The sequence below is a fragment of the Parus major genome, chromosome 2 (assembly GCF_001522545.3).
Source record: "Parus major isolate Abel chromosome 2, Parus_major1.1, whole genome shotgun sequence".
NCBI classification, from domain to species: Eukaryota; Metazoa; Chordata; class Aves; order Passeriformes; family Paridae; genus Parus; species Parus major.
In genome coordinates, this window is record NC_031769.1 from 17,891,884 (window position 1) to 17,903,688 (window position 11,805).

The window sequence follows — 11,805 nt, forward strand, 5'->3', positions numbered from 1 at the left end:
TGTTCCTTAGCTAAGTATCGGTGCCTACAGCTACCAAGCATGTCTGTAATTCCAATTGCTCTTCAAGGCACAGGGGTGTTTCTGTGGCCTTATTCAGTGAATATGGATCACTCATTTCTCAAAAAAAAAATTATATCACTAACTAGAAATGGAGGTAAGACATGGGGTTTTTGTTAATATTTACAAATCTCTGCAGATGTTTTTAAATAGGTAATTTTTTTTCCAAAGGTTTTTAAAATCTTTTAAAATTTTGTCTGTTCTATTCATTGAGTAAAGAGAGGAAGAAAATAAAGAAAAACCAAGAAAATTGGTCTCTGGTGAGTAGGAGCTTAATTTTAACTGGTATTTCCTCATTTACATACCCAAGGTAAGAGTCATGAGAGATTCTGTTTTGGAGCTAGAGAAAGGCACATTGCTGGGGAAACTGCCAGTTAGGAGAAGCCTGCCTTTAAACTCAAGCCAGTCTTTCTTGCAACAACTTACTTCTCTTTCTTGGTAGAAATATTGATTTTAAAAGAAAAACATGAATAATTATTTTTTGTCTTGTTGAGAAAAAGTAAGTGATTTTGTATCATACAATTTTCCTACATCTGCTCTGAGCAGAGGGGAGCAGAGAGCTTCAAAATTAGTGGCATATCTAGTTTGTGTAAGCTTTTGGACTGCAACCACATGTGACAGAAAGATCTCTTGAAATACATGGCAACTGCAAAGGCTTTACCTGCTCTGTGAGATTTACTGATGGAATATTTGGATCTTTTCCTAAAACTCTTGCTGTGGAAATTTTTGAGGAATTGATGCCATACTATTTACTAGCTGTATGATTTGGCATGGGATTCTCTGCTGGCAGCGCCACGGGGCTGGTCCCACCTTGAAATGCTGTGATCCATGTTAGTCCGGGATGTTTAAAAACTGTTTGTCTTTACTGGCAGATGCTGGAGGAAGATCAGAGCTGCAATTAACCTATTTACAGCAAAAGCTTGCACATGACTTAAAAAAACCCCTAAACTTTAAACCAAAAAAGATTTAAAAGTTAAAGAACAAATGACTGAATAGAGCAAATCTGGGTTTAATTAACTGTAAAATTGGTTACAAATGTTTTCAAAAGCTTCTAGCTCTATGGGCTGGGAAGTTACTATTTTGGAAGCTCTCAGCAAGTGGCACAGCTCTCCAGGGAGTATGTGGGTGGTGGAAATGCCACGCTGGTGTGGGTGATGGAGCCAGGTTCCCCCAAGGAATGATGAAGCCTCTCCCAGGAAGCAGCTGAGCCTGGGGCTGTGCGTGGTGCTTGCTTGCACAGAGGAGTCCAGCCTGATCCTGTGAGTGTGTTTTAGGTCCTATTGCTGTTTCTTCTGCTGAGAAAACTCAAATCATTTGGAATTTCTTGCTTAGAAACACTTCCTTGCACAGTTGCCTTGGGGCCCAAAGCAGCGTTGCTGACCTTGGTGTGGAACATCACTGAGCAAAGCGCCGTTGATCAGCAACCTATTGGGATTGTCCCAGATGATGAATCAGGTCCCTTCCTGGGGATGCCCAGTGCACATGGAGGCCATGAGAAGGCAGGGAAGGGTGAGGGGTTTAAGGAAAGCTTGTGCTTTAAAGGAAAGTTGCAGAAGTTGGAACTGCAAATGTTTGGCAAAACATTTTTCAAGGGGCTGGAACAAGGGGCTAATTCTAACAATTGATCATTTTATTATTGTGGCTGAGAGGGGTGACATAGCAGAAGAAAAGGTATTCCTGGAGCAGTCAGTATTTTTTTGTTGCAGAGAAGCATCCAAAACTCTCAGCCAAACCTCGGTGCCTAAATAGCAGAGATTGGCATAGAATGAATCAAAATACAGTGTGCATTTGTCGATTAAGGTTGCAAATGTAACTTCTGATCCTTTCCAAAGTATCAATGGCCATTATATAAACTGGTTTTGTGGCAGAAGCCTTGCAAACTGAAGTGTTTCTTGTGGAGTGATGGGAGTTGAATCTCAAAAAATTTCGTGTTTACTATCTGAGGACCATTATGAAGAGCTATTTAATTTCTCTAAAAAACTCAGCCTTTGTCTAGAAAAGAGTGAACTCTGAACTCCCCCCCCCCCGGCAAAAAACAAAAAAACCTCAAACTTTGAAAAATATCTTAATAATGAAGCTGAGCAAATAATTTCAAATATAATTTATTCATCATATGTAAATAATGTAATAGATCACCAAAGTAATATTTTTTTTTCAAATTCTTTAACTGACATACCTCTATTTTAATTATTACCTGATGGATTAACGTATTTGATACTTGTCTGGAGTATCTTGGTCAGAGTTTTAGTAGCAATAATAAGCTCTGTTCCAGTTCTGTGGTCAGATCAGCATACAGCCTTATCATGAGAGATTTTTACATGTGTGTATTTAAAATCTTCCTCAGATATGGATGTTTGTACACTACGTGGTTGTGAAAGCAACTGTCACAGTTTGTTTGCTGTTTCTTTCATCAAGCTTTTCTTACCAGCTCTGATCAATGCTTTTCTTCCTTCATTCCCACTGGTGACACCTCACTGAGTTTCTGTGATCTTGACCCTGCAGTGCTGAGGCTGCTGAAGCTCTTTTGCTTGTCCTTAGTCCATGTTGGGAACTCACCTCTTGCAGTCATGAGGGTCTTCAAGCAGTTCCCATTCTTGAAGATGACCCTGTATCCTCTTCAAATTACCAGTTTATGCTGAACACTCCAGCTCAGTGTGCAAACCGGGGGACAGTGCTGCTCCCCAGGCCCTGCTGCTGCTCATGGGGCTCTGCCATCTGTTCATGGGGCAGGGATGAAACCCCAACAGACACAGCCTGTGACACTCATGGCTGTCATCATTTTTCACAGCCTTCTGGAGAGGTGGCAAAGTCATTTTGGTTTTACAAGTGACAGCAGAGGCACAGAGCTACCGCAGTCCAAATCCTCACAGATATTTAAACAGCTACTTTCTGTATTGGTGCTGGCCTCAAGCAGGTATCACCTGTCTGATGCAGGTTCTACAGGTCCTTCCTGACAGTATGAGCTTCATTTTCTTTCATTTGTGAGAGGAGGAGAATATTTGTTTCAGGGTGGAAGAGTCCAGTCTTAGAGGCTACATACATGGGTGTTGTTAGGACTTGGTAATTTTACTGTCATGGAGTAAGGGGGAATTTTCCTTGTAAGGCCAGGAGTTGTGGTTCAGAAAACTTTCACTGGCCTAACTAAGTAGAAACATTTACAGACCTCATCAGGAGTAAGTAATAACTTTAATGGAGCAGTTAATTAGTTCTGCTCTTTTCAGACGGGATCATTAGAATTTAATGAGAATTAATAATTTCATAAAGCATGGAAATATATTGCCTCAAGCAAAATATGGTAACACACATTTCACAGATAGCTATTTTAAATGAATACGGTGACATTTTCTCATATTGTTGGATGATCTATAATATTTTTATGTAGTAACTCAAGATAAAGTATTTGGATCACATTATAAAATATGTTACTGTTTGAAAATACTGAGTCCTCATTGTTTGTGAATAGGAATATAATACATATAATAATACATACAATAATTAAATACAGCAATGTAAATGAAATTCTTTATCACTGTTGGCTTTTTTCTTGAACATTTAAAGACAAAGATCACCTAGAAGCATCATTGAAGAGCAGCAGAATTCCTTTGCCATGTGCTGTAATCTCTTGTGTCAGCTTTACCACACTACCTATTGATAAAAACAAGCACATTAATAGTTTGAGAATGTCATAAAAAGAGGACAGAAAATATTCATAAAACATCTATTTGGGGGTATTTTAGTTGGACATCATTTTGTAACATGATAAGTAATGTAACAAACAACAAATAAGTATTCCATATAGGGGTATTTTTTTTAGTCTAGCATTTTATGTAAATTATAATCTATATTTTTTGGGCTTCAACTATTGTTCATGGCATAAAAAGAAGCCATTTCTCATTTCCAGATTCTGGACTAATTTAAATTGGCCTGACTCCCACTGACACTCAGGAGGTTGTACTAATGTCCATGAGTCAAGGATGGGGCTCAAATGCTTTAATGAAGACTTTGGAAGTCCTAGAAAGGAGGGAAGGAAATTCCTTCTATATATGCTATAACTGCTGATGTGTCTTTATCACAGAATTTTTCCTTTGCTGCTTGAACATATGGATGACATCCTCTATTGTATTCATTGCAAATTGAAATAGTTGATCGACAAACCCAAATTTGATGGATGTTATGAATTGTTCCTCTGAACATGGCCTGAACTTGCAGGTTAAACAAACATAGCATAAAATGGAGGCAGCCAAAAAAAGTGTTGATTCCGTCCAGCCCCCACCCCTACGTTGCGATGTAACAACATTTAAGATCATCATAAGATCTAACACGGTATAATCTGCACAAAGATGGTGCTGTGGGGCAGAGATGCAGACTTGCACAGTTTCTAATCTTATTCCTGAAAGAATTGAATCTTGGACTAAACATGTTAGAGTGAGTAAGGGCCGAAGCAGAGCTCCCCTGCCACTGGGGCCAGGCTGTGGTACCCTATCATTAGAGCACTCTGTGTGGGGAGATCTGAATTCCTCATGCTGTAGCAAAACCCAGCCAAAGCACAGACAGATCAAACTATTCAGCTTTTCATGATGGTCCAACCCATTTCATTTTTCAAAACTGCAGAGCAGTAAAATGAAGCATTCTTTCATTCTTTTTTGCTGGCTTTTCTGAGAAGGGAAAAGAAAAAAAAAAAAAAAAAAAAAAAAAAAAAAAAAAAAAAGCAAGAGAAAATGTTGGCTCAAACTTCAAATGCATGATACATCTCCCATCACAGATGTGAAAGAAAATTACCTACCAGATCTTTTTTTCAGTAGGAGTTTCTATTTAAAGAGAAACATGTGATCATTAGAGTTCGATGAAAAACTGCTGCAATATATACAAATATATATATATATATATATATATATATATATATATATATATATATATATATATATATATAAAATTCTGCAAGAGTACTTGAAATGAGCATTCCAAGTATTGGCCATCCAAATATGCAACAAAATATACTCTGGTTCTCTCAGTTTTTCTTATTAACCATTTTAGATTTAAGACACATTTTTTCTCAGCCTCTTTTTCATCTTCCAAGCATGATATTTTCTGTTCCTATAATGATTGCTGTGTACTGCAGCAGCATTGAGGCTGAAAATTGAGAGCTACTGTTTCTGTATAACAAAAAAGAGAACCTCCTCCAGAAAGCTGGCAAATACAAGAATAGAGAGAGGGGATGTGTGGGCACAACAGAGAAGGGGAGACATTGCGATGGCGCAGCTTGTTGTACATGCAGATGTGGAGGGTGAGATTTGAGCACTGCTCAGTAATCACTGGGTAGGGACTTGAACAGGCACAGTATGTGCCAGCATCTTAAAAGCCCTGGGGTCTGATGCCAGCTGGTACCTGTGAGCAGTGCTCGAGGACCCTGCCCACTGCCACCTTTCCTACTCTGGACCATGTGCTGGAGGGAGCCCAGGTTTGGCAGCAATGGTCTTTTTCCATTCCTGTTCTGCAAGAATTTTCCTTTGTTCTCCCTAAGCAAGGGGGAAGGTAAGGGAAGGAAGAAATGTCATGTCTGGTACCTCAGTTACTCCTGAGTTACATTTCTACCTGCTTTGGAGGCATTGGTGCCGTGAAATGACCATGCATTCCCTGTGGGAGGACAAGCAGAGGAAAACTCCCCGTGCTTGCTTGAAGGTAGCCAGCAGCCTTACACTGCTCCTGACTGGCCCTGCCAGAGACATTGCTGGACTTTCCCTTTTGAAGTCTGCCTTACACCTGTCTCCATTTTCACAGAGGTCAGGGCCATGAGAACAATTGCTTTTCACTCACACAGTGTACCTTTCCTCAAAATAATGAGTAAAGAAAATGAATGGCAACAGCAGTTTTCCTAACCCAGATCTTCTGTGTTGTTTGAATGTTGGTTTAGGCATTAATTAGAGAGCAATGAGCATCATCAGTTCTACACTTGATCATATCTCATATGATACTTGATCAACAAATTAGATACTTGATCCTGTCAGATGTCAAATTGCTGTATTTTACAAAATATTGATACCAAAGTTTTGTTTTCAGCATTTGCAAACCCTTTTAGTCAATTAGCAGTAAAATGAAAAGGTTTCAGTTTGGTGAGAGCTATTGTAATTATATTTACAATGCAGTTTATTACCATATGCTGAATATGTTTGTACTTTTGTATTGCACCTACGAACTCCATCAAAAGAACATTAAAGCTGCAAAGTGCTGTATTCTGAAATTGGGAAATTAAGGTGTTTTCCTGTGCAAACTTAAAACTCTTTAGGGAAATCAGACTTGCAGGTTAGCTGTCTGGACGCTGCATACAACACATGAGGAGAGGCAGCAACCTCCAAGTGGGATTTAAACAAACTCGTGGTCTGTAAGCCACCCACACTCACTAATTGGGAGTGCAAGAGACAGGGCTCCATCTGAAATCTGACCTCTCTCCAGAAGTGAAGTACCTGGCTGTGGTCAGGAAGGAGCTCCCTTGGTGTGTGCAGGACCTGCAGCCTGCAACAAGCAGCTCTGCTGGTCTCTGCTCCTTTCCCAGAGGAGAGAGACATCAGGACAGTCTCCAAGGGAAAGGCGTGTTGCTGGGGGAAACTCCTGTACTGCAGTGAGATTTCTATTTACTTCAGGGAGAGTGTAACACCCTGGCTGCCACAGGGATGTTTATGCACTGTAAGTGTGACTGTAACTGGATAAATGCAGAATTTTGCAGGAGTAGCTGATGGACTTGAGGGCTCCTTGTCTTAGGCACCACCTGCACTGCCAGGTATGGCAATGTACTCTTGGCCACTTTCTGTGGCTCACTGGACATTCACTTCTTTGCTGAACTCCAGCAGAACTTCAGAATGAAGGGGTTAAATGCACCCCCCGCAGATTTGCCGTGTCAATGGGATCTAGGAGTGTTTGAACTCCCTTCAGTCTGTGGAGAAAGAGTCTAAGTCTGCTGTTCCTGTGCAAGTCCTCAGTCAGGAAACGATTTTATAGAAGGGATTACTGCTGCTAACTGCAGGGGCATCATAAAACTGGTGATCCCTGCTCCACCTCTGGAAGGAGAGGCTGGAGGGAGTTTCCGACAGAGCACACCAAAAGGGTACAGGTACTACAGCCCTAAGAGAAGAGAGGAGCTGCCACAGTGAGAGAGACCTGCCCGTGTCCTCAGTGCACTTCTCTAGCTCTTTCATTAAAGCTGAAATTGTTTAATGCATATCAAGAAAGGCTGGGAAGGCAGGCAGAAAGCTCACAAACACAGCCCTGGTTTGACCTTGTCTGCTGTCTCCTTGTTCAGGAGGATCTTCAAATGTGCATATCCTGGAGATTTTGCACAGTTCTCATTCTGGATCTGAGTTTGAACTCTGGGGCTACTGTCCTTGTGAGCAAAGAAAAACTTCACAGTGAGCAAAATTCCTGCTACTTGAACCCATGGAGCTGCAGTGAAGGCCTTCCCCTTGCAATGGGTTGGTTGGAAGGCCTTTGCCCAGTGCTGCAGCTAGAAACTATAGAACCTGACTAAAGTTTGTGGGCCTGGGAGCCATGCCAAACACATAAATCCCATTTAGCAGTATTTTTGTGAAATTTCTCCTTTATGTGATGTTCCCTATGTGATGGTATAGGAGCCAAGCCTAAAATTTATTCTTCAATGTGTTTCAACCTTAACTTCTGTCCACGTTCTTTAGCTGGTGTGAATTCATGTAGCTCCTTTGGCTTTAGAGATGTGATGATTTACACCAGCTGAAGAGAGGTTCCCTCTTTCTAATGTAATTTTCTTGGCTCTTTTAATGTGGTATTTTCCTGTCATTTCATTTCTCATTCTTTTCCAAGAATCTTAAATGTTTCACTATAAACATTAAAAATCCACTTGTGTCTTTGGCATCAAATATAACAATAGAACTTGTTTTTACATCTCTCAGTGGTACAATATAGAGGCATTGCCAAAAGCTATCCACTATCATTACAAACATGGGAATGGAAGACATATATAAACATAGAAGTGTAACCCCTTTCTCGAATAAGAGTTTATAATAGCAACAGTGAACTTGACCCGGTGCATTTCCTGTAGGGATAAGGTGACCTGCAGGGGTTAATGGCCCGTGGCTTTGCCTTGGGCTATCATCTCACCCAGCCAGTGATTAATCCTGGAGAAATGCCCTTTGCTCCCATCATTATCCCTTAAATGGAACCTTTAGAATTCAAAATGATTTTGGAATGGAATTTACCACTGCCCTGCACTCCATTCATTGCAAGGAACTTTACTGTAACTGCATGTCACACTCGCATAAATAACCTTCAGAGGGAAAAAAAAAAAGAAAGATGAAAGGATTGGCCCAGAAAAAAGGAATAAAACTCCAATGCAGGCTACCACTGACGGTAATATTCCAACAGCAGGGTGATTCTATAACAGGAGGCTAAAGCTGCTGCAGCAAGTGGAGGTAAAAGAGTCTGAAAGCATTTGATGTTTATAAGAATTTTCCTGTCTGAGCATTAACTGTAGTGTATTTTCAGGCAGCAATGTGTTATGTGTTTTGTTTTGTTTACTTAGCTGTTTCCCAGGCATATTCTTGACAAACTGGGTTTTCTTAATAAACCTAGGATGGCAAGGTCCCTGAAGTGGCAACACATGGTCTGAAGAGCTGCAGAAGGAACTGGTTATTCCTTCGGACAAGCAAAGTGCAAAAGAGACTGTGAGTGTTAAGGTATTGCTCTGCTTCAAAGCCAAAAAGCTTCATTCAGTTCATCTGCTGACCTCTCTTGCAGGTCTTTTGCTTGCAAATTGTATCTCCTAGCTAAGCAGCTCAGGTACAGCATTTTATTCCTGAGAATGGAGTAAAATCTGTGGTAGTAAAGCAATCAGTGACCTCAATCATGTCTATACTCTCCTCTTAATCCATCTGATGTAGGCTTCGTGCCTGGCTATATTAAGGTAAATATGCCTAATACACAAGGTTGTAGAAACAATTAAATCTACTTACTGATTTTTATCTTTTTAGAGACACAGGTTTCCTCATACACTGTTTTAATCAAGGAATGTTTCAGACAGGAAGATATTCAGCATCAATGCTGGACAACCAATTTAGCACAACTCTACCATTAATACACTGGTGATGGAAGTCTGCAATGCTGTTCTTGCAGTCTCCCATGTCATATGTTCTGATCACACTCACACACATGTGGGAAACACATTCCTAATGTATTTGGAGTAATTTTATATGTGGTCCCATGTCACCTATTGCACGAAGTGACTCTGGTGTTAGTGGTCATTCAGTGTATGGCTGTGTTTTGATCCTAGTAAAGGTCATTTTTCATTCAGTAGTATCTTGTACAAAGTTTTGGTTTGGTTGGTTTTTCTTTTCATTTATTGTGGATCAGCCTCAAGCAAGACAACCTGTAGTTACTGCAAAGTTGAAATATTCTCCATCTGGTTCAGGGTTAACAGAGTTGGTGATGGTCTCCAATAAGCTTCTTACTCTTCTTGTGATGTGTGGCCAGCATGCAGCAGAGTGAAGCAGGGCTGTCCCACTCCTGGGCCTGGCTCCTGGACACTGTCCCTGCATGGTGCTTGTCTGCCAGAAGCTGCTGACTGCACCATAGAGCCACTCATAAGCAGAGATCTTCTGTGGTCTTCTCTGATGCTCTTTCAATGAGTGAACCCAAATCCAGATTTTGATGGAAAACGGCCATCCACACTGTACCAACATTCCCTGCAGGTGGCATCAGGAATGGTTTCTGATAAGTGCAGGAGATGGTGGGGCCCTTCTCTGAACCCAGGCATTGCTGAGCAATGAGCCTGCAATGGACTTTGCCTGGTCTCTGGACTGAGTGGACCTCTGGTCTCAAACAACAAGAACAAGAACTCTGTGGATCAGTGGCTGAAGGTACAGCCATAGGGACAAGGTCAGCATTGGAGGAGCATACACACTGAACAGTTCTAGCACTGAAAGCCTAGACTTACATATTCTTAGGGTTTAGTTTTTAAAATATTCTCCAGCTCCACTACTCCTGCAGTAGCCAGAAAAGGCCATGCTGTTTTGCCATGGATTTCTGTGGCTGCTGGGCCACCTGCAGTGCCCAGAGAGAAGCTCAGTTCCCAGGTTTGGGACCAGGACTTTGAGATTCTTTGCTGTCTAAGTTCCTGCTGTGCACTGTGCCAGTCAGTTCTAATGTAAAGGCAGACAATACAAATGTGATTCTTTGGCTTGCTGGCCTTGTTTCTTGATAACAATCTCATCAGCCTCTCTTGTATCTCGCTCATTCATGGTGTCTCAACCAAATTCTAAAGGATGGAGGATGTGTCACTTTATGGAAAGATGCAAGACCTCTTGGGAAACTGTTGGAGAGCTATATTAACCAGAGGATACAAATAGAGACCCTGGAGCTACCTCTAGCTGACCAGCTCCTTCATGTTTTGAAATATTTTCCCCATGATTTCCTTAAATTTTCTTCATATTTGAAAATCAAGCTGAACCTCTGACTACATTTTGATAAGCAGCCAATTAAGTGGGCACTAATCATACATAAAGATTTAGCATTAATCATTCAAAGTAACACAGGAAAGGAAGAGAAAGTGAGGACTAGGTTTGTTTGTTTGTTTGTGGGTTTTTTTCCCTTGATGATGGAAAAAGCATTAAATATTTTATTAATATTTATTAATATAAATATTAAATATTTTGTGGATATTTGATTTTTTAAAATTGGATTTATCTTCCTTCTTATTTTTCATCAAGACTGTAAACATTATAAAATAATATTTTGTAAGTATCAATATTTAAATCACTGCTTATGAGATTTTTTCCAGAGGTCTTTGTTTCTTTGTTAAGAGAATGCTCAGCATCAGAGATTCCTAATACATTTTTAGCAAAAGCAGGTATCAGAATAGGTGCCACATATATACATAACTGAATTGAAAGAAGGGTGCATGTGTTCACTTTTGGGAGTAGCTTTAGTTCTGAAAATGAGAAGAAAAAAAAGCTTACAGTTAAATTTTTTAAGTGTTCCAGCTGTTAGGAAAAAAAGGAATTTTGTCTGAAAATGAGTGTTCTGATTCTATTTTACCGGGAAAGAGAAACGGTAATAAATCGTATCATGTTTACAAGCACCTGTACAAAGTGTTGCCATATGTGTAAAACCTCAGGGCATGTGGTGCCATACCACAGTTGGGACACCCAACCTTCCTTCTGTTTTGTTGAAGGAAGAAAGTGTCTTGTCCCTGTCTTGGGACTGGGAGACGCAGTCTGGGATGGGACCAGTCTTACCAACATCTCTATAATGTGGGATTATCTAAATCAGATTTATGTCATGTTTTTTTACTTAAAGACAATGAAATTCCTTGTTGGTTTAATGCCTTTTTTTTTCTTCTTTTTTTCCTTTTTTCTGCAATACTTCCAGCTATGAGAAAACATTTAAAACAACCATATGCCTGAAAATAATTCATTATGAATTCTCTTAAATTCTACCAACTGTTTTCATTTCACCAGTCTTAGAGCTATGTTTCATTGTGTGTTTGGAGGGAATCGGGCACCACAGAACCTGAAACCTGAAAGAGACCTCTGCATTTTATTAGGGTATAAATAATGGTAATAATTTGATGGAGCTCCTTGAATAACACAACAACAGAATGGGCTATGGTTTACAGCATCATACCTTGCTTTGTCTGTAGAGCTTGTGCTGCACATTGCTTTCCTACAGATTGGCTCCTGCCAGTGACAAGGTCATAAATGCCCACCTCAATCATTGGCTATGTCTAAA